We start from the raw sequence: 24,894 nt of genomic DNA on the forward strand, positions 1-24,894 counted from the left end.
AACAATAAAAATAAATTAAAAGAAAATGGAAAAATGTATTAGAGATAGTTTCACTTTTTCATTTAGAACCAGCTAGAGAGCGTCTAGTATTCATAAAGTTACAGGTGTGTAGGGAAGAAATTTTATATTGTTGGTCAACACATCAACTGCCACCTTTCATGTTTAATGCTAGAGAGTTGTCATTTTTCAAGGCTTTTAAAAATAATTTATAGCCAGGCAAGTGGTACACTTTAATCCCAGCACTCCAGAGGCAGAGGTAGGTGCGTTCAAGACTACCCTGAGACTCCATAGTGACTTTCAGGTCAGCCTGGGCTAGAGTGAGACCCTACCTCGAAAAACCAAAAAAAAAAAAAGGTCATTTATGTTTCCTCAATTCTATAGAGCAGCATCATCAGATAATAGTCATAATGTCTCTAACAACCTGGGAAGCAAACTAGCAAGCATCAGCTGGGAATGTGACTCAGTGGATAGAATGCCTACCTAGTATGCATGTAGCCATGAGTTCAGTCCCCAGCACTGCATAAAGTTGCTGTGGTGGTGGCAGGAGGATTAAGGCCATCCTTACGTATGTAGTGAGGGCAGCCTGAGCTACATGACATTCTAAGAAAAAAAGAGGGACGGGCTCAGTGTCTTAGAGCATTTGCTCAGCAAGTATGAGGACCTGAGTTCAATTCCTGACACCCAAGGAAAAACTTGAGATGGTTGCATGCACCTGTCACCCAAGCAATGAGGGAGGCAGAGACAGGAGGACCTCTAGTGCTCATTGGTAAGCCTAACCAAAAAATGGAAGCTCCATGTTTAGTGAGAGACTGCCTCAAAGAAATAAGGCACAAGCCGGGCGTGGGGGCTCACGCCTTTAATCCCAGCACTCGGGAGGCAGAGGTAGGAGGATCGCCATGAGTTCGAGGCCACCCTGAGACTCCATACTGAATTCCAGGTCAGCCTGGGCTAGAGTGAGACCCTACCTCAAAACCCCCCCAAAAAAGAAAGAAAGAAAGAAGGAACAAGATAGAGGAAGACACTTAACATCTGCTTCTGCACATTCGCATGTCTGTGTACATGCATCTGCACACACATGCGTGTACACCACACACACGCACATGCACACACAAAGCATGCTTTTGGTGATTTAGAGCTGTTCAGAAACTGAGGAGATAGCTCAGTGGCTAAAGGCACTTGCAAAGCTTGTGTTCAAGCTCGCATATACACACACATGCGTGTGTAAATGAGTATTTAAAAATAAAAGGAAAAGAAACTAGGGGCTGGAGAGATTGCTCAGCAGTAAAAAGCACTTGCTTGCAAAGCCTCATGGCCTGGGTTTGATTTCCCAGTACCCACATAAAGCCAGATGCACAAAGTGGTGCATATATCTGGAGTTCATTAGCAGTGGCAAGAGGCCCTTGTCGTGCCCATTCTCTCTCTCTTTCTCTCTCAGAAAGAGAAAAAAAGGAAGGAAGGAAGAAAGTAGGAAAGAAAGAAAGAGCCAGGTGTGGTGGTGCACGCCTTTAATCCCAACACTCAGGAGGCAGAAATAGGAGGATCGCCATGAGTTCAAGGCCTCCCTGAGACTACATAGTGAATTCCAGGTCAACCTGGGCTAGAGTGAGACCCCACCTCGAAAAACCAAAAAAAAAAAAAAAAAAGAAGAAAGAAAGAAAGAAAGAAAGAAAGAAAGCAAGAAAGCAAGCAAGCAGGCAAGCAGGCAGGCAGAAAGAAAGAGCAAGGGGGTGGGGAAGGCCAGCCATGGTGCTGTCTTAAATCCCAGCATTTGGGATGCAGAGGAAGGGGGATTACCATGAGTTCAAGGCCAGCCTGAGACTACATAGTCTAGGTCAGCCTGGGCTAGAGCAAGATGCTTTCTCAGAAAAGAAAAGAAGGAAAGATGGAAGGGAGGAAGGGAAGAAAGGAGAAAGAAAAGAAAAAGTAACTGAAATGTCATTGTCCAGACTGGTCAAAGTCTTGGTTTTTCGAGGTAAGGTTTCATTGTAGCCCAGGCTGATTTGTAATTCACTTGTAGTCTCAGGGTGGCCTCAAACTCACTGCAGTCCTCCTACCTCTGCCTCCTAAATGCTGGGATTAAAGACATGCACCACCAAACCCGGCTTCGGCTTTTTGGGGTTTTTTTGTTTGTTTGTTTTTTTAATGGGAGCACCAGGGCTTCCAGCCACTGCAAACAAACTTCAGATACATGCTCCCTGGCTTACATGGGTACTGGGGAATCAAACCTGGGTCCTTAGGCTTTGCAGGCAGGTACCTTAACTGCTAAGCCATCTCTCCAGCCCCTTGTCAAGCTCTTAGTCAGAGAACTACAAAGCTTCTGCTGAGCAGCTCTTCTTTTTTAGAACCTTTTTTTTATTTTTTGTTTGTTTATTTTTATTTATTTAAGAGCGACAGACAGGGAGAGAAGGTGGCAGAGAGAGAGAATGGGAGCGCCAGGGCCTCCAGCCACTGCAAACGAACTCCAGATGTGTGTGCCCCCTTGTGCATCTGGCTAACGTGCGTCCTGAGGAATTGAGCCTCGAATCGAGGTCCTTAGGCTTCACAGGCAAGCAATTAATCACTAAGCCATCTCTCCGGCCCTGAGCAGCTCTTCTGTGCTTGAGGACCAGAGGGGAAGGATGCAGAAGGCTGCCTTCAGGTTACAAGATAAAGAAGACAGAAATGGGAAGCCTTAAATTAGACTAGACATTCATATGCAATTTTATCTTCCCTCTCTGTTTCTAACAAGTTCTCTGGCCTTGAGCTTCAGATTTCCTTATCTGTCAAAAAGAGGAAATAATATATTTCCAACTCCTCCAGTCTCAGAGTGCTGATATAATGATCCAATGACATAATGGCTGAGAAAGTGCATTGGAAAGACAATAAAAGTGATGAGTTTTAAATAGACACTTTGCAAGCTCATCCAAAGCAAATAATACGAGGCAGCAAAGAGGTGCCCAAAGAACAGCTTAGATTATAAATGCCAGAGAAAGTTTACAGAATTTTTTTCTGCAGAAATACATAGGAAATACTGTGAAGTAAATCTTATTTTTACTGGGCCTGAAAGTAAAGAGAAAATTTAGATCATTTAGAATGTGAGAAACAGCCCAGCAAATGGAGGCAGACAGTATAAGCTGCATTCTAGACCCAAGAGGAGATAGGACCAGCTGAAGTGAGACATTTTGCAGGTTAGCTCTATATAAGATTGGGTGCTGGGAATTGAACTTGGTGGTCAGCAAACACCTATAAACACTGCCCCCCGAATTTATTATTTTATATTTTATCTTATTTTGTTTTATAATTATTTATTTACTTATATGACAGAAAGAGTCAGAGAGAGAGAGAATGGGTTCACTAGGGCTTCCAGCCACTGCAAACGAACTTCAGATGTATGCACCACCTTGTACATCTGGTTTACATAGGTGGGGAATCGAACCTGGGTCCTTTGGCTTTGCAGGAAAGTGCCTTAATCACTAAGCCATCCCTCCTGCCCTTATTTTATTTTTTATTTTATTTATTTATTTTTTATTATTATTTTATTTTATTGGTTTTCTGAAGTAGGGTCTCAAGCCCAGGCTGACCTGGAATTCACTTTGTAATCCAGGATGGCCTAGAACTCACAGCAATGTTCCTACCTCAGCCACCCAAGTGCTGGAACTAAAGATATGTACCACCATATCTGGCTAATAATTCTTTTTGTTGTTGTTACTGTTGTTTGTTGTTTTTTCTAGATCAGGCTTACCTGGACTCACTCTGTAGTCACAGGCTGGCCTTGAACTCACAGTGATCTGCCTACCTCTGCCTCCTGAGTGCTATGACTAAAGGCCTTCGCTATCATGCCTGCATCTAGTTTATGTCTTTTTGTTGCCAATAGGTAATATGCAAAATCTTTTTTGTTTTAAATTTATTTATTTATTTATTTATTTGAGAGCAACAGACACAGAGAGAAAGACAGATAGAGGGAGAGAGAGAATGGGCGTGCCAGAGCTTCCAGCCTCTGCAAACGAACTCCAGACGCATGCGCCCCCTTATGCATCTGGCTAACGTGGGACCTGGGGAACCGAGCCTCGAACCGGGGTCCTTAGGCTTCACAGGCAAGCGCTTAACTGCTAAGCAATCTCTCCAGCCCAATATGCAAAATCTTTACAATCTTTGTTTGTTTGTTTTTGAGGCAGGGTTTCACTCTAGCTCAAGCTGACCTACAATTTACTATGTAGTCTCAGAGTGGCCTCGAACTCGTGGTGATCCTCCTACCTCTGCCTCTTGAGTGCTGAGATTAAAGGCATGCACCACCATGACCATCTACAATCTTAATTTGGGGTTGGGGAGACTGCTCAGCTGTTAAAGGCACTTGCCTGCAAAGCCCTATCGACCTAAATTTGATTCTCCAGCATCCACATAAAGCCAGATGCACAGAATGGCACATACATCTGGAGTTTGTTTGCAGCCCTGGTGATTGTCTCATCCTGGTATGCAATACTTTCTCCCCTGCTTCTCAAATAAACATTTTTTAAGCAATCATAATTTATTTGTGTGTGTATTCAAGGAGATTCTTCCTCCATCACCCAAGGTACGCATCTCAGTGTATAGGATGCAGAGGCACTTACTAGTTGAAAGAATGATATTTTTTTTTTTTCCCCACAGGCAGGGTCTTGCTCTAGCCCAAACTGACCTGGAATTCACTATGTAGTCTCAGGCTGGCTTGGAATTCACAGTGATCCTCCTACCTCTGTCTCCTGAGTGCTGGGATTATAGGTGTGTGCCACCAAGCCCAGCAAAGAATGGAAATTTACAAGAACTTTGCATGCACTCTCTGCCTAACACACTCTGGCCAGGAAAAAAAAACAAAACAAAACAACAAAATGGCACTCCAAAGAGAGAGGTGAACATTTAGCATTCTATTTATGATACTGATGGGAGCCTTAGAGTAGGACATGTTATCACCAAAAATATAAGTGTTGAATAACTAGTTGAAAGCTGGGACAATAAAATACCCTTTGGGGGCTGGTGAGATGGCTTAATGGCTAAGGCATTTGCCTGTGAAGCCAAAGGACCTACATTTGATTCTCCAGGACCCATTTAAGCCAGATGCAAAAGGAGTACATGAGTCTGGAGTTCCTTTGCAGTGCCTAGAGGCCCTGGCATGCCCACTCTCTCTCTGTCTCCCTTCTTTCTCTTTCTCTCTGCTTGCAAATAAATAAATTTTTTTAACCTGAATTAAAATGCCCTTTGGGCCAACTTGATAGTGCACACCTATAATCCCAACACTTTAGAGGATGAGGCAAAAGGACTGCCATGGGTTTGAAGCTACCCTAGACTTCATAGTGAGTTTCTGTCTCAAAAAAAAAAAAAAAAAAAAAAAAATTGGGGCTGGAGAGATGGCTTTGTCGTTATGATGGTGTTTGCCTGCAAAACCAAAGGACCCAGGCTCGATTTCCCAAGACCCATGTAAGCTAGTTGCACAATGTAACACATGCCTCTGGAGTTTGTTTCCAGTGGCTGAAGGCTCTCTATTTGCCTCTTTCTCTCTCCCAGGTAAAACTAAATAATTTTTTTTAAAAACCTAGATTATTAATTAGCCTTAGAATTTAGGACTCTGAGCATGGTGGCCCATGCCTTTAATCCCAGCACTCAGGAGGCAGAGATAGGAGAATCACTGTGAGTTTGAGGCCAGCCTGAGACTAATTCCATGTCAGCCTGGACTAGAGCAAGACACTACCACCCACCAAAAAAAATGATAAATTAGCCTTAGAATTTAGGAAGCCATTTGTGGTGGCACACAGCTTTAATCCTAGCACTCAAAAGACAGAGGTAGAAGAGGATCTCTGTGAGTTTGAGGTCTGAGGCCAGCCTGGGATTACAATCACAGAGTTCCAGGTCAGCCTGTGCTAGAGTGAGGCCCTATCTTTTTAATGTTTTTTTAAAATGTTATTCATTTATTTGAGAAAGAGAGAATGGGCATGCTTAGGGCCTCCAGCCAATGCAAACAAACTCCAGATGCATGTGCCACCTTGTGCATCTGGCTTCCATGGGTCCTGGATAGTCAAACCTTAGTTCCTTGGCTTTAAACGCAAACATTTTAACTGCTAAGCCATCTCTCCAGCCTGAAACTCTATCTTGAAAAAAATACAAAAACTTATGTTTATCCTTAACTGACCAATTGATCAGGAAAATTTGTAAGCCATACTACTTTGAAAGTAGTTGAATATATTATTATAGACTGAGGAGTTAGTTTCATGGATTAAAAAATTCATACAGAACTGGGCGTGGTGATGCACGCCTTTAATCCCAGCACTTGGAAGGCAGAGGTAGGAGGACTACCGTGAGTTCAAGGTCACCCTGAGACTACAGAGTGAATTCCAGGTCAGCCTGAGCTAGAGTGAGACCCTACCTTGAAAAACCAAAACAATAAAAAAAAAAAAAAAAAAGGTCAGGGCTGGAGAGATGGCTTAGTGGTTAGAGGCAATTTTTTTTCTTTTTTCTTTTCTTTATTAACAACTTCCATGATTATAAACAATATCCCATAGTAGTTCCTTCCCTCACCCCCCACTTTCCCCTTTGAAACCCCACTCTCCATCATTTCCACTCCCCCTCTCAATCAATCTCTCTTTTATTTTGATGTCATCATCTTTTCCTCCTATTATGATGGTCTTGTATAGGTAGTGTCAGGCACTGTAAAGTCATGGATATCCAGGCCATTTTGTGTCTGGAGGAGCACGTTGTAAGGAGTCCTACCCTTCCTTTGGCTCTTACATTCTTTCCACCACCTCTTCCGCATTAGACCCTGAGCCTTGGAAGGTGTGATAGAGATATTTCAGTGCTGAGCACTCCTCTGTCACTTCTCAGCACCATGGTGCCTTGAGTCATCTCAAGGTCACTGCCATCTGGAAAGGTTCTCTAACCAAAAGTGAGACTAGCATTAATATATGGGTATGAACATTAAAAGAAGTGCTTACTGGGCAGTTTGGTGAGCATAATGTATACATTTAGCCAGATACCAGCAGACTTTACACCCCTAGGGCTCATGCTAACCCTTTTGTAGGTTTTCAGTATCAGGGATATATTCCCTCCCATGGAAGATAGGGTCTCACTCTAGTCCAGGCTGACCTGGAATTCACTATGTAGTCTCTGTGTGGTCTCAAACACACAGTGATCTTCCTATATTTGCCCCCAAGTGCTGGGATTAAAGGCATGCGCCACCCACCACACCCGGCTTAAAGGCACTTTCTTACACAGCCTGCTGACTTAGGCTCAACTCCTCAGTATCCACGTTAAAGTCAGATGCCCAGAGTATGTGTCTGGATTTCCTATGTAGTAGCAGGAGGCTTTGGTGCACCCATTCTCTGTCTCTCTCTCAACAAAATAAATTTAAAAAAATTTAATTACATATTTCCAAATGTGGTAGCACACACATTTAATCCCAGCACTCGGGAGGTAGAGGTAGGAGGATTGCTGTGAGTTTGAGGCCACCCTGAGACTGCCAAGTCAGCATGGACTAGAGCAAGACCTTACCTTAAAAAATAATTTTAAAAATTACATATAGTCAAGTTGGGGAGATGGCTCAGTGGTTAAAGCACTTGCTTTCAAAGTCTGACAGCCTGGGTTTAATTCCCCATTTCCTGATACCCACATAAAGTCAGATGTGTCTGGAGTTTGTTCACAGTGGCAAGAGGCCTGGGTACAGCCATACTCACTCACTCTGTCTCTCTCAAATAAGTGAAGTTGTTTTATTATTTGTATTTATTTATTTGAGAGTAACAGACAGACAGAGAGAGAAAGAGGCAGATAGACAGAGAATGGGCATACCAGGGCCTCCAGTCACTGCAAACGAACTCCAGATGCATGTGCCACTTTGGCATCTGGCTTAGGTGGGTCTTGGGGAATGGAGCCTCGAACTGGTCCTTAGGCTTCACAGGCAAGTGCTTAACTGCTATGCCATCTCTCCAACCCATAAGTGAAGTTTTTTAAATTTTTTCTTTTTTATTTATTTATTTATTTATTTGAGAGCAACAGACACAGAGAGAAAGACAGATGGAGGGAGAGAGAATGGGCGCGCCAGGGCTTCCAGCCTCTGCAAATGAACTCCAGACGCATGTGCCCCCTTGTGCATCTGGCTAACGTGGGACCTGGGGAAGCGAGCCTCGAACCGGGGTCCTTAGGCTTCACAGGCAAGTGCTTAACCGCTAAGCCATCTCTCCAGCCCATAAGTGAAGTTTTTAAAAATGACATAAGCTGGAGACTCCCGGTTAAGATGGTGGCATAGGAACCACGCCAAAGCAGCCTAGGGGAGAAAAAGCCAATGAAAACCCAGCAAAATACACACTTTTACTAAAATGTGAGGTTTATAAGAAACTAAAATGGCAGCAGAGAACTAGGAGAGATCCAGAGCATCAAGAGCCCACACAGGCAGGCCGAAGCAGCTCCGGTTGTGGTTCTGGCTCTGGCAGTGAAAGCAGCAGTGGAAGCACTGGCAGCAGCGGCTCCAGCAGTGGTGTATCCAGCAGTGGCGGCAGCAGCTCCACCAGCAGCAGCAGCAGCAGTGGCTATAGCAGCAGTGGATCCAGCAGCAGCAGCTTCAGGAGCAGCAGCAGCGGTTCCAGCAGCAGTGGTGCCGGTCTGCAGGACCACAGTTGCCAGGCTTGGTTTGCCCCACAGGAAGAGCCAGTGCCCAGTTCCAGAAAACAGAACAGCGGTTCAGCGACCCAGCCAGCCTACTTGACTGAGACCAAAAGCATCCAAAAAGGTAACTGGGATTGCACCAGGGAAGGGTCTCACTTGGTCACAAGCTGGAATGGAACCCACAACAGACCAGAAATCTTAACCTCTTGGTTGACAGAGGATCTGGTTATTATAATACCTACTCTTGCATAAATACTCAGTGCTGTTTTTGATTGAATGTGTACAGTATTTAGTCAAATTTTAGAATCTACCTGTATTTTATTCCACTCAGCCTACTTAAATACTCCCATAGCAGGCAAACTCAACCCCTAGGAATACTTTTGTAGATACTCTGAGAGTGTTAAGAGCCACACCTAACATCTTAATCTTCTACAATGAAGATACATAACATCAGATGAATTGATACAGCTAAGAATACCTAGCTAACTAGAAAATCCAAGCATTAACTTAATCCAAGAGGCAAAAATACATACATTATAACACAAGAAACACCAAAAGTCAAGACAATATAAATCCACCAAAAAGTACTAATGCATCAGAAATGACCTCCAGTGAGAATGAGTTTGAAGAAGTGCCTGAGAAAGATTTCAAAAGAATGATTATAAATATGTTCAAAGTTTCAAACGGGAAAGTGTGGGGGTGGGGATGGAGGGAATTACCATGGGATATATTTTATAATCATGGAAAATGTTAATAAAAATTAAAAAAAAGAAAATAAAGAACCCAGTAAAATCCTAAAAAAAAACAAAAAAAAATATGTTCAAAGAAGTCAAAGAAGAAATCAAAGGAATGAAAGAGGAAATCAAAGGAATCAAAGAAGACACAGGACACCAATTTAACAAAATAAAGAAGTCAATACAAGACAAAAATAAGGTAATAGAAATAATAAAGAAAAACCAGTCAGAATTACTAGCAATGAAGAACACAGTTAATGAAATAAAAAACTCTGTAGAAAATCTCACCAGTAGAATGGATGAAGGAGAGGACAGAATAGGTAAGGTAGAAGATGAGGTGGCAGATCTAGTACAGTCCAACAAAGAGAAAGACAAACTAATAGAAAAGTATGAGTGGGAATTTCAAGATATTCGGGACACTATGAAAAGATCAAACATAAGAATTCAGGGCATAGTACAAGGAGAAGAGTTTCACCCCAAAGGCACAGTAGGCGTCTTCAACAAACTCATAGAAGAAAACTTCCCCCAAATTGGGAAAGAGGTGCCAATGCATATACAGGAAGCCTTTAGAACACCAGCCAGAGAAAACCTGTAAAAAACCTCTCCTCACCATATTATAATCAAACTACCAAACACACAAGCCAAAGAAAAAAATATTGAAAGCAGCTAGAGAGATAGATCACGTTACTTACAAAGACAAGCCCATCAGGAGCACAGCAGATTACTCAACACAAACTTTAAAAGCCAGAAGGGCTTGGAGTGATGTATTCCAAATTCTGAAAGATAACAACTCTCAACCAAGGCTACTTTATACTGCAAAGTTATCCATTCAAATAGACAGACAGAAATAAGGACATTCCATGACAACAGCAGGCCCTGACTGAATTTTGAAGACAAAATCAGCTCTACAGAAAATTCTTGAAAGAATCCTCCATGCCGAAGAGAAGGAAAAGCACACATATAAGGAACCTGGAACAAACAAACAATACTCAAATACTAGTGAACACAAGAGAGCAAAGGTAGAAGCAGAACCACAAAAAAAAAAAAAAAAAGGCAAACATAAATACACACCTTTCAATATCTCTTAATATCAATGGCCTCAATGCCCCAACCAAAAGACATAGGTTTGCAGACTGGTTTAAAAAGCAGGATCTGGGCTGGAGAGATGGCTTAGCAGTTAAGCGCTTGCCTGTGAAGCCTAAGGCCCCATTTCGAGGCTTGATTCCCCAGGTTAGGACCCAGGTTAGCCAGATGCACAAGGGGACACACATGTCTGGAGTTCGTTTACAGTGGCCGGAGTACTAGGCACACCCATTCTCTCTCTCTCTCTCTCCCTCTCTGCCTCTTTCTTGCTCTGTCTGTTGCTCTCAAGTAAATAAATAAACAAACAAATTTAAAAAAAAAAAAAGCAGGACCCTACAATTTGTTGTCTCCAAGAAACTCACCTTTCTACAAAGGATGGACATTATCGTAGGATGAAAGGTTGGAAAATGGTGTTTCAAGAAAATGGGCCTAGAAAACAAGCAGGGGTTGCTATGCTAATATCTGATAAGGTAAACTTCAGTCCAATGTTAGTCAAGAAAGATAAGGAAGGTCACTATATTGATTAAGGGCACACTCCAACAGGAGGACATTATAATCCTAATCATATATGCACCTAACATGGGGGCTCCCAAATTCATCAAACAAACACTATTAGAACTAAGGTCACAGATAACACCAAACACAGTAGTACTGGGTGACTTCACCCCACTCTCATCAATTGACAGGTCATCCCAGGAAAAAATAAACAGAGAGGCATCTGAAATGAATGAGGTCATAGAAGAAATGGACTTAACAGATATATACAGGACATTTAGTCCAAATGCTGCAGAATATACATTCTTTTCAGCAGCACATGGAACATTCTCTAAAATAGACCATATATTAGGACACAAAGCAAATATTAACAAATCCAGGAAAATTGAAAGAATTCCTTGCATTCTATCTGACCAAAATGGAATCAAACTACAAATCAATAGCAAGAAAGGCTATAGGACATATAAAATATCATGGAAACTAAACAATACACTACTAAATGATGAATGGGTCAATGAAATCAAGAAGGAAATCAAAAAATTCATAGAGTCAAACGATAATGAGAACACAACATACCAAAATCTCTGGGACACAAAGAAGGCAGTTCTAAGAGGTAAATTTATAGCTTTAGTGCCTATATTAAGAAATTAGAAAGGTCACAAGTAAACAACCTAATGCTTCACCTTAAAGCCTTGGAACAAGAAGAACAAGGCAAACCAAAAATCAGTAGACAGGAAGAAATAATAAAGATTAGGGCAGAAATTAATGAAATAGAAACAAACAAAAAAACAAACAAACAAACAAACAAAAAACAATCCAAAGAGTTAATGAAACAAAGAGTTGGTTCTTTGAAAGGATAAACTAGATTGAAAAACCCTTAGCAGATCTGACCAAAAGGAAGAGAGAAGAGACACAAATTAATAAAATTAGAGATGAAAAAGGTAACATCACAACAGATGACAGAGAAATTCAAAAAATCATAGGGACATACTATAAAAGCATATACTCCGCAAAGTATGAAAATCTGAAAGAAATGGATGATTTCCTTGGTTTCTAAAACCTACCTAAATTAAATTAAGATGAGATTAATCACTTAAATAGATCTATAACAAGGATGGAGATCTGAACAGTTATCAATAATCTCCCAACTAAAAAAAGCCCAGGCCCAGATGGATTCACTAATGAGTTTTACCAAATGTTCAAGGAAGAGCTAACACCATCACTTTTTAAGCTTTTCCATAAAATAGAAAAAGAAGGAATTCTACCAAACTTCTTCTATGAAGCCAGCATCACCCTGATACCAAAACCAGACAAAGATAGAACAAAAAAATAGAAAATTACAGACCAATCTCCCTCATGAACATAGATGCAAAAGTTCTCAACAAAATATTGGCAAACAGAACACAAGAATATATCAGAAAGATCATTCACCCTGACCAAGTAGGCTTTATCCCAGAGATGCAGGGGTGGTTCAATATATGCAAATCAATAAATGTAATACATTATATAAATGCATTGAAGGACAAAAATCACATGATCATCTCATTAGATGCAGAGAAAGCAGTTGTCAGAATCTAACATCCCTTCATGATAAAAGTCCTACAGAGACTGGGAATAGAAAGAACATTTCTCAAGATAATAAAGGCCATTTATGACAAACACAGCCAACATATTACTAAATGGGGAAAAACTGGAAGCTTTTCCACTGAAATCAGGAACAAGACAAGGGTGTCCACTGTCCCCACTTTTATTTAATATAGTTCTGGAAGTCTTAGCCACAGCAAGAAGGCAAGAAACACACATAAAAGGGATACAAATTGGAAAGGAAGAGCTCAAGTTATCATTATTTGCAGATGACATGATTCTATACATAAAGGAGCCTAAAGGCTTTACTAGCAAACTGTTAGAACTGATAAAAAAAAAAAAAAACTACAGCCATGTAGCAGGATACAAAATAAATACACAGAAATCAGTAGCCTTCATATATGCTAACAACAAACACACAGAGGATGAAATCAGAGAATCACTCCCATTCACAATTGCATCAAAAAATAAATAAATAAATAAAGTACCTTGGAATAAACCTAACCAAGAAACTAAAGAATCTCTACAATGAGAACTTTAAAATAAGCGAGAAATTGCAGAAGACACTAGGAAGTGGAAAAACATCCCTTGTTTCTGTTGGCAAGGGATGTGGTAAAAGAGGAACCCTTCTACACTGTTGGTGGGAATGCAATCCGGTCCAGCCATTGTATAAATCAGTGTGGAGGTTCCTAAAACAGCTAAAGATTGATCTACCATATGACCCAGCTATAGCACTCCTAGGCATATATCCTAAGGACTCATCTCATTTCCTTAGAAGCACGTGCTCAACCATGTTTATTGCTGCTCAATTTACAATATCTGGGAAATGGAACCAGCCTAGATGTCCTTCAACTGATGAGTGGATAATGAAGATGTGGTACATTTATACAATGGAGTTCTACTCAGTGGTAAAGAAAACTGAAGTTATGAAATTTGCAGAAAAATAGATGGATCTGGAAAGGATTATACTAAGTGAGGTAACCCAGGCCCAGAAAGCCAAGCACCACATGTTCTCCCTCATATGTGGATCCTAGCTACAGATGATTGGGCTTCTGTGTGAGAAGGAAAAAACTCAATAGCAGAGGCCAGGAAGTTCAAAAGGAGATATGAAGGGAAGATAAAGGAAGGGAGGAGGTTGGTATTGTATATATATAAGTGGAAGAATAGATTAATGGGGGTGAAAAGGCCCAAAGTTAGGTCAGGGGAAGAGATTGAGTAAAGGTAAGATGGAGGGAGGGCTAATCAAAATCTAAGAGGATGCAAATAAATCATATGGAATCCTCTGGTTTCGGACAATGGAAAACTCAGGAGCCATAGATCATTGTTAGAAAAAGTTCAGTGCCAGGGATGGGATACCTCCAATGCGTTGTTGGATAGGGAGGTCCCTGATGCCCCCAAAACATTATAGACCATTGCCAAGGCCCTTGGTTTCCCACCAGGAATAGATGTTAAGACTCTATTGCTGAAGACTCCACATACTTGGGCTTCAAGGCCACTGAGAAATCCCGCTGGAACTGAGCTGATAACCTCCTCCATGTAGACCAGCTGACAGAAGCTGGAAGAAGCCGTTCTACATGTAGTTCAATGGTAGAAAGAGAAACCACCAGTGAAGATACTCAACAGTGGACACTGCAAGCCATATAATTGGCCAGCCAGGCCAAATGAGCCAACGGGTGCAACAGTGGCAGGTCTGTCATGGTGGAAACCAACTGCCCTCCAATTGGACTATAGTCCCACTCCATGGGGGGAACACATCCCTGATACTGAAAACTTAAAACAGGGGTAGTTATGAGCACTAGGGGTGTAACATCTGCGGATGTCTGGAAAATGTATATACTATGCTTATCAAACTGCCCAGTAAGCACTTCTCTTAATATTTATACCCTTATATCAACGCTACTCTCACTTTGGGTAGAGAATCTTCTCTTTGCAGATGGCAGTGACCTTGGGATGACTCAGAAGGTATCATAGTGGTGGGAAGAAGTGATTGTAGTACTGAGTAACATCTCGATCACACCTTCCAAAGCTCAGGGTTTAATGTGGAAGAGGTGGCAGAAAGAATGTAAGAGCCAAAGGAAGGGTAGGACTCCATACAATGTACTCCCTCCAGACATAAAATGGCCTAAATATCCATGACCTCATAGTGCCTGACACTACCTACACAAGACCATCATAAGAGGAGGAAAAGATCATGACATCAAAATAAAAGTGACTGATTGAGATGGGGAGGGTATATGATATATAATGGAATTTCAAAGGGGAATGTGGGGGGGGAGGGTATTACCATGGGATATTTTTTATAATCATGAAAATGTTAATAAAAATTGAGAAAAAAATGATATAAGCCAGCCGGGCATGGTGGCATATGCTTTTAATCTCAGCACTTGCATGCAGAGGTAGGAGAAACACCATGAGTTCAAGGCCACCCTGTAGTGGTCAATTCCAGGTCAGCTTGGGCTAGAGTGAAACACTACCAAAAAAAAAAAAAAAAAAAAAAAAAAAAAACATAGTCAAGAGATTTTAGAATGATTTTGAAGTGTTCAATAGAAAATAAAGGTATTCAGAATGACAATGATTGATGATTAAGGTAGAAAATTTTATGCCCACTGTAACTACATGATTTGAGAAGAAAACAAGAATATAAAATATGTAATCAACCTATGACATCAAGTGAAAATTTCACAACAAGTGTTCATAATGTCCCATTTTTGAAATTACTTATCATTTCCAAGGGTAAGCCCTGTCCCTCACAACTTCAAAGGTTGCCTGTCTGTTCACAGATAGGTGTTATATAACTGGAATGAACTTGGTTTTACTTCCAGACACTATTGAGAGACTTAGTATATAAATGAGGCCTGCTGGGAAATGTAGATCTCAAAGGAAAACTGAGAAATTTGGCTCAAAAAAAATGGGACAGATTGAAACAATTTTTTAACCAAAGAAATACGAGACTGTAAAAGAAATTCATTGAGGAGAGGAAGAGTTGTATCATCTTGAAAAGCCAGACATGAAGTTCAGTGTGCACAGTTCTTGTAATGACTATGCTCCTGTAACTGGAAAGCATGTGCCAAGCTGATAATTTAAGTTGATGACGACATCTTATGCTGAGTTGCATATGAAGGAGATTTTCTCCTTTAACAATTCTGTACTGAAGCTGGGCTTGGTGGTACATGCCTTTAATCCCAGCATTTGGTAGGCAGAGGTAGGAGGATCACTGTGAGTTCAAGGCCAACCAGAGAATAGTAAATTCCAGATCAGCCTGGGCTAGAGCAAAACCCTATCTCAAAAAGAATAAATAAATAAATAAATCCTGTATTGGAGAGATGGCTCAGAGGTTAAGGCCCTTCCCTGCAATGCCTAGACCTGGATTCTGTTCCCCAGTACCTCCATAAAACCAGATACACAAAATGGTGCATGTATCTGGAGTTTCTCTGCAGTGTCTGGAGGCCCTGGCTCACAAAGGGCCAAAGCAAAGTGAGACTTCTCTGCAGCCTGCTGGGGCACCTGCCCTCTGGGATCACCCTTACCACCCCTAGGCTTGACAGGCTCCAGGGGGCCAGCACAGAGGCTACAGTCTAGGCTATTTTCTCTCCCCCAGTCACACCTGGCTGCTGTGATAGATTCTGACTAGGCAAGCAATTTCCATCCTCTGCATATCTTTCCGCAGGACAAAAATATGCATGGCTCTCCCTAGCTCTTCATCAAGCTTAGGTTTTTTCACCTCAAGTCCCCTATCATTCAGACCTTCTGAGAACTGTTCTTCAGGGCTGGAGAGATGGCTTAGTAGTTAAGGCACTTGCCTGCAAAGCCAAAGGATCTAGGTTCAATTCCCTAGAACCCACATAAGCCAGATGCACAAGGTGGCATATGTGTCTGGAGTTTGTTTGCAGTGGCTGGAGGCCCTGGCGTGCCCATTCTTTCTATCTATCTATCTCTCAAATAAATAAAAATATTTTGAGAACTGTTCAAGTCTTAAAGCCTTCCAGAGGCTCACGAGCACTGCATTTGGCTTTCTATGAGTTTTATCCTTAGCAACTCGAAAGCAACACAAATCTTGCCACGTTTGCTTCTGAGTGACCTGGATAGACCTTACAGCTTGCAGTGTCCACTGTTGAGTATCTCCACTGGTGACTTCTCTTTCTCCCATTGAACTGCATGAAGTGTAGCTTTTTCCAGCTTTCTGTCTGTTGGTCTACAAAGAGTACGTTTTCAGCTCAGCTCCAGCAGGATTTCTCAGTGACCTTGTAGCCCAAGTAAGTGGAGTCTTTAGCAATAGGGTCTTACCATCTATTTCTGATGGTAAACCAAGAGCCTCAGCAATGGCCTATAATGTTTTGGGGACATCAGTGACCACCCTGGCCAACAACTCACTGGAAGGTGTCCCATCTGTTGCAGTCAGGTTCACGTTGCTGGTAGAAATTACCCAACCCGGCGTCTCGCGCCGGACGTGCGGTATTGTAGGACAGATCAGACATTTTGTCACAATGCCTGAAATAAATACCAACCATCTTGATGAGCAACAAGTTCAACTTCTGGCAGAGATGTGTATACTTATTGATAAAAATGACAATAAAATTGGGGCTGACACCAAGAAGAATTGTCATCTAAATGAAAACATTGACAAAGGATTATTACATCGAGCTTTTAGCGTCTTTTTATTTAACACTGAAAATAAGCTTTTGCTACAGCAGAGATCAGATGCTAAAATTACCTTTCCAGGTTGTTTTACCAACAGTTGCTGTAGTCATCCATTAAGTAATCCAGGCGAGCTTGAAGAAAACAATGCCATTGGCATAAGACGAGCAGCACAGAGGCGAGGCGTTTAAAAGCTGAACTGGGAACACCCTCGGAAGAGGTTCATCCAGATGAAATGAAGTACTTAATGCGAACTTACTATAAGGCACAATCAGATGGTATCTGGGGTGAACATGAAATTGATTATATTTTATTTTTGAAGAAGAATGTAACCTTGAATCCAGATCCCAATGAGATCAAAAGCTATTGCTATGTGTCAAAGGAAGAACTGAAAGAAATTATGAAAAAAGCAGCCAATGGTGAAATTAAGTTAACTCCATGGTTTAAAATTATTGTAGATACTTTTCTCTTTAAATGGTGGGATAACTTGAACCATTTAAATCAGTTTGTTGACCATGAGAAAATACATAGGATGTGAGTGCATAAGTGAATGATTACTGAACAATTTCTTTACCTAGTAAGAATGGGAGAATGGGATTTTTTTTTTTTAAATTGGGCTCCCTCTTATGATACAGATACTTTTCAGTGAGAATTTGTGTGGGTGAGAAAAGAAAACAACTGACTTACAATTTTGTACTAACTCTTACATGTGCTCTGCTGTTTGTACAACATTTATGCGAGGCTATTGTAAAATGGATACAGCAAATAAAACAATTTAAACAGTAGAAAATTAATTGATATGACAAACTTGAAGAAATAAGTAAAACTATTTACATTTTGACATTTTCAGACACTGCCATTTTCCAGGTGCTTTATTTATTAAGTTTTATCATAGCCTAGAAAATGACCAAAGGAAACAGTTCACAAAACAGTCCTCATTCTCTGATTAAACTGTCAGAGCAGGGCTCTGCGATAGTGTGATTGCCTAGCAGGCATGAGGCCGCGGTTGTTGAATGCCCCGAGTGCCCCCACCTCCCCCCAGAAAGGAAAAAAGGCAGAGCAGGATGAGAGGAAAGTAAGTGGTATCCAGTCAGCATCCTCCGTCTTCACACCTGACTGATTTCAGGAGTCCCTTCATAACAAAACAAAACAAAAATATCTGTGACTTCTCCCAATTTCTTCTGTACTATGACAGTCTTTTCATATAGCTTCACACATCCTTCCTTATACTTTCTGTCCTCTCTAGAGTACTTACAATACCTAATACAGTGTGAATGGTTGTTACCCTGTGCTAGGAGATAAGGGTAAGGAAAAATGTATACATGCATACAGATGCAAGAATTTTTAAATATTAATACATATTGGCTGAACTCTTAGATGTGGAGGGCCAACTACATTCCATCATTCTAAGTTGCTATTGTACTTTAACTATCCTGAGAATCACTTTGCTACATAAAGTTAACTGTTACTTTTGGTAATGATAATTAGTTGACTTTTAAATTCTGTTTGCCATTTAGTAGCCAACTTTTTTTTCAGAAGTATATGGGAAGAGATGCTACTCATAAGATGGGATTGAGTCCTCTACAGAAGTTAAAACATTTGGCTCTGTCAGCATTTGGTCTGGATTCTTCGTTGTGGGGCCATCCTCTGAGTTGAATGTTTGATAGTGTCTGCCCTCTACACATTAAATGCCATGTAGCACCCCTTCCTGCTATGACAACCAAGATTGTAACAATACCAAATGCCCCCTAGAGGACAAAGTCACCCCTAGTAGAGAACCACTGTGGTCAGGGTTTATTTTACAGGCAGAAGTGAGTGAATAACAATGAGAAAATTTTTATGGAATAAGTATCTCTTATATGTAAAATTATATATTGGTTGGATACTTTATAAAACTTGCCACATGTTTGTCAAGTTTGAAATCTTAAGGCAGGTTTATTCTTAACTGCTGTGTAATGAATAAAATAAAATTTTCTTAGGAAATTAAAAAAAAGAAAAAAAGAAATTACCCAACCCTCCTCCATGTAGACCAGCTGACAGAAAGCTGAAAGAAGCAATTCTGTATACAGTTCAATGGGGAAGAGAGAAATCCCAGTGAAGATATTCAACAGTGGACACTGCAAGCCTTATATTTGGCCAGCCAGGCCAAATGAGCCAACAGGTGCAATAGTGGCACATCTGTCATGGTGGAATCCAACTGACCTCTAATTGGACTGGAGGCCTGCTCCATGGGAGGGAATACATCCCTGAAAATGAAAACTTAAAACAGGGGTAGTCATGAGCCCTAGGGGTGTAATGTCTGCTGCTGTCTGGCTAAATGTATATACTATGCTTATCAAACTGTCCAGTAAGCACTTCTCTTAATGTTCATACCCTTATATTAATGCTACTCTCACTTTTGGTAGAGAATCTTCTCTTTTCAGATAGCAGTGACCTTGGGATGACTCAGAAGGCATCATGGTGCTGGAAAGAAGTGACTGGAGTGCTCAGTACTGCAATATCTCTATCACACCTTCCAAGGCTCAGGGCCTAATGCCGAAGAGCTGGTGGAAAGAATGTAAAAGCCAAAGGAAGAGTAGGACTCCTTACAATGTGCTCCCCCCAGAAACAAAATGGCCTGGATATCCATGGCCTCACAGTGTCTGACACTACTTCCACAAGACCATCATAAGAGGAGGAAAAGTTCATGACATCAAAATAAAAGAAAGACTGATTGATATGGGGAGGGGATATGATTGAGAATGGAGTTTCAAAGAGGAAAGTGGGGGGAAGGGGTATTACCATGGGATATTTTTTATAATCATGGAAGTTGTTAATAAAAATTTAAAATTAGGGCTGGAGAGATGGCTTAGCGGTTAAGCACTTGCCTGTGAAGCCTAAGGACCCCGGTTCGAGGCTCAGTTCCCCAGGTCCCACGTTAGCCAGATGCACAAGGGGGCGCACGCGTCTGGAGTTCGTTTGCAGAGGCTGGAAGCCCTGGCGCGCCCATTCTCTCTCTCTCCCTCTGTCTTTCTCTCTGTGTCTCTCGCTCTCAAATAAAATAAATAAAAAATTAAAAAAAAATTAAAATTAAAAAATTGAAATTAAAAAAAAAAGACATCACCCAACTAAGCACAGCTTGTGGGGGGGAAAAAAAGAGGTTTATTTTGGCTTACAGGCTCAAAAGGAAGCTCCACGATGGCAGGGGGAAATGATGGCATGAGCAGAAGGAGGACATCACCCCCTGGCCAACATAAGGTGGACCATAGAGACAGGAGAGTGGGCCAAACAATGACTTGGGGAAATTGGCTATAACACCCATAAGCCCATCCCCAACAATACACTCCCTCCAGGAAGTGTTAATTCCCAAGTACCCATCAGCTGGGAACCTAGCATTCAAAATACCTAAGTTTATGGGGGACACCTGAATCAAACCACCACACCATCCCTGGCACTGAAAATTTTCTGGTAACAATCTGTGGCTTCCAGGTGTTCCATTGTCCAAAAAATAGGTTTCCATATGACTTATTTATATCCTCTTAGATTTTTTTTTATAAACTGATTTTTTTTTAATTTTTATTTATTTATTTGAGAGTGACAGACACAGAGAGAAAGACAGATAGAGGGAGAGAGAGAGAATGGGCGCTCCAGGGCTTCCAGCCTCTGCAAACGAACTCCAGACACGTGTGCCCCCTTGTGCATCTGGCTAACGTGGGACCTGGGGAACCGAGCCTCGAACTGGGGTCCTTAGGCTTCACAGGCAAGTGCTTAACCGCTAAGCCATCTCTCCAGCCCTTGTTTTGTTTTTTTGAGGTAGGGTCTTGCTCTAGCCCAGGCTAACCTGGAATTCAGTATGTAATCTCAGGGTGACCTCTAACTTTGGTGATCCTCCTACCTCTGCCTCACAAATGCTGGGATTAAAGTCATGTACCACTACACCTGGCTTCTCTTAGATTTATTTTTTAAGACAATTTTTTAACAATTTATTTATTTAAGAGTGACAGACAGAGAGAGAAAGAGGCAGAGAGAGAGAGAGAACAGGTATGCCAAGGCCTTCAGCCACTGCAAACAAACTCCAGATGCATGCACCCCATTGTGCATCTGGCTAACGTGGGTCCTGGAGAATCGAGCCTTGAACCGGGGTCCTTAGGCTTCACAGACAAGCGCTTAACTGCTAAGCCATCTCTCCAACCCTTCTCTTAGATTTTGATTAGCCCTCCCTCCATCTTTCCTTTACTCAATCTCTTCCCCTGACCTCACTTAGGCCATTAATCTGTTCTTCTACTTACATATATACAATACATACCATTCTATTAAGTCCCCTCTCCCTCCCTTTCTCTTCCCTTTATATCCTCTTTCTAGCTTACTGGCCTTTGCTACTGAGTTTTATTCCTACTCAAACAGCAGTCTGATCACCTGTAGCTAGGATCCACATATGAGAGAGAACATGTAATGTTTGGCTTTCTGGGCCTGGGTTACCTCACTAAGTATAATCCTTTCCAGATCCATTCACTTTCCTGCAAATTTCACAATTTCATTTTCTTTAAGGAAGATGGCCCAACTGCTTTACATTAATACAATGGAGAGGATATCTGAGGAAAGACTGGATAGAAATGTAAGCTCTTGGAAACAGTTAACTGGAGAAGGAACCTGCTTTTTCAAGGTCATGATTTATTTCATCACTGAATTAACAATATGGCTGTGTCCTGCACACCTGGTATTGGTTTTGAAAGCATGAAAAATGCATGGAGTGGTCATGAAGTGCACACACAGTTCCAGAAGCTGCTGCTGAGATGCGACATGAGGCAGGGCATGATGACCCTGATAGGCTGACAAAGCCATTGGAAGATGGACTGTGGTTTGCATGGAGACCTATGGACATTTTGGATATACCAGGACTGTGCAAGGGCTACCATAAAGGCTGTTAGCTAGGAATGAAAGTCTTCCTTGGCTACTCAGCCCAGCTGGAAGGGCGGAATCGGAAAATCTGGAGACTGCCAGTCTCTGGTTATATTGGACTTGAATTGCAGAGTTTGCTGTTTGCTTGATGATTGGTGAGTTGCATTGTTCTAGTCTCTCCTCGTTATGCCTTATACCAGTTGAAAATATTTACTCTGTGCCTTGTTATATTGAAACCATTTAACTTGCCAGTTGTGGCGCATGCCAGTAGGAAATGCTGAAGAGAAGAAGGCAGGAGAATCAGAAAGTATTTAACTTGTTAGATTTTACAGGACTCACAGCTAAGAGATAATTTCAAATCTCAGAGGAAACCTGGGACTTTGAAACTATCTTAAGTTGGTAAAGACTGTGGGGACCTTTGAAAATGGACTAAATGCAATTTTTTAAGTTGAAAAATCATTTTTATTATATGTCTTATTTACATAATGTGTATTTATATAATAATTTTATTTATTTAATTGAGAAAGAGATATATAGAGGAAGAGAATGGGCACACTAGGGCCTCTAGCCATTGCAAAAGAACTCCAGATGCATGTTCTACCTTGTGCATCTGGCTTTACATGGGTACAGGGGAATTGAACCCATGTCCTTAGCTTTTGCAGGCACACACCTTAACTGCTAAGCCATCTTTCCAATCCCCCGCCCTTTTTTTTTGGTTTGTTGAGGTAGAGTCATCACTCCATGCCAGGCAGCTTCTGCATTTTTTTTTTTTTTTTTGGCAAGCAGATAAAGAGAGAAGAGAGACAGAGAGTGAACGAGCATGCCAGGGCCTCTAGCCAATGCAAATGAACTCCAGACACATGTGCCCCTTGTGCATCTGGCTTATGTGGGTCCTGGGGAATTGAACCTGGGTCCTTTGGCTTCACAGGCAAACACCTTAACTGCTAAGCCATCTTTCCAGCCCATTTTTTAATTTTTATTAACAACTTCCATGATTATAAAAAATACCCCATGGTAATACCCTCCCTGTCCCCACTTAGCCCTTTGAAACTTCATTCTCCATCATACCCCCCCATCTCAATCAGTCTCTCTTTCATTTTGATGTCATGATCTTTTCCTTCTCTTATGATGGTCTTATACAGGTAGTGTCAGGCACTGTGAGGCCATGGATATCCAGGCCATTTTGTGTCTGGAGGGAACATGTTGTATGGAGTCCTGCCCTTCCTTTGGCTCTTACATTTTTTTCTGCCACCTTTCTGCCACCTCTTCCGTATTAGGCCCTGAGTCTTGGAAGGTGTGATAGAGATATTGCAGTACTGAGCACTGCAGTCAGGTCATTTCTTTCCATCATCATGATACCTTCTGAGTTGTCCCAAGGTCACTGCCATCTGAAAAGAGAAGATCCTTTATCAAAAGTAAGAGTAACATTAATATAAAGGTGTGAACATTAGCAGAAGTGCTTACTAGGCAGTTTGATGAGCATAGTATATACATTTGGCCAGACAACAGCAGACGTTGGACTCATGACTACCTCTGCTTTAAGTTTTTAGTATCAGGGATGTATTCCCTTCCCATGGAGCAGGCCTCCAGTCCAATTAGAGGGCAATTGGTTTCCCCCATAACAGACGTGCCACCATTGCACCCATTGGCTCATTTGGCCTGGCTGGCCAAATATAAGGCTTGCAGTGTCCACTGATGAATATCTTCACTGGTGATTTTTCTTTCTCCCATTGAATTGTATGTAGAATGGCTTCTTCCAGCTTTCTGTCAGCTGGTCTACATGGAGGAGGTTATCAGCTCAGATCCAGCAAGATTTCTCAGTGGCCTTGCAGCCCAAGTATATGGACTCTTCAGCAATAGAGTCTTACCATCTATTCCTGGTGGGAAACCAAGGGCCTTGGCAATAGCCTATAATGTTTTGGGGGTATCAGGGACCTCCCTGGCCAACAACTCACTGGAAGATATCCCATCCCTGGCACTGAAACTAAATACAATTTTAAATATGCGATGGTTTTGAATCTACTGGGGGCGAAGTGTGGAACGTGGTAGTTTGAATAGATGGCCCAATATATTGAGTGTTTTATTAGTTTTTGTTTGGATCTGTAGCCACGTGGCCGGAGGAGGTGTCACTTGGTGAATCTTAAGGTGTGGTGGTGGGTTTGAAATTCCAATCTAAAGATAAGCAAAGGGCTGGAGGGATGGCTTAGCGATTAAGGTATTTGCCTGCAAATCCAAAGGACCCAATTTGATTCCCCAGGACCCACATAAGCCAGATGCACAAGGTGGCACATGCATCTGGAGTTGGTTTGCAGTGGCTGGAGGCCCTGGAACACCCTTCTCTCTGTCTCTCTGCCTCTTTCTTTCTCTGAGTCTCTTAAATAAATTAATTAAAACTTAAAGATTGCAAAGCGCCTAATTCTGCCTGGAGCTCCTGAAGTGTGCTATGCGGTTTTGCTTTTAGCTTTTTCTCTCTGGCTGGTCCTTTTAAGAGGGGGCCAGCTTTTTCTACCATTATGGAACTTCCACTGGATCTGTAAACTTCAATAAATATCCTTTCCTCCATAACTGTGCCTGGTCTGGAAGTTCATCTCAGTGAACCTGAAGCTGTCAGCTACACAGGCTATAACTACAGCTAAGTATGAATAGTTCCAGGATCCCTATGTCATTGGCATAGCAGAGTGCCAGTATGCAAAATCAGAAGGGACAGACAGAACAGAGAAGACTGACAATGATCTGATTTGACACTTACTGAGCCTCATCCAACAGCTCTGAATGAACAAGCAGCTTTAGGGTACAGGTACTTCTAAGACATATTGCATACAAATGTTTTGGCTTACCTGCCCTATCTCAACCCCAATCCTTGTAATTGCTAATGATACAATGTGAA

General features: G+C 41.6%; 1 pseudogene; it reads left to right on the forward strand.

The window, feature by feature from the left end:
- Positions 1-16,942: 16,942 nt before the first annotated feature.
- On the forward strand, positions 16,943-17,675 carry LOC123462195 (annotated as a pseudogene).
- The last annotated feature ends 7,219 nt before the right edge of the window (positions 17,676-24,894 follow it).

This window comes from Jaculus jaculus, chromosome 7 (assembly GCF_020740685.1).
Source record: "Jaculus jaculus isolate mJacJac1 chromosome 7, mJacJac1.mat.Y.cur, whole genome shotgun sequence".
Classification (NCBI taxonomy): domain Eukaryota; kingdom Metazoa; phylum Chordata; class Mammalia; order Rodentia; family Dipodidae; genus Jaculus; species Jaculus jaculus.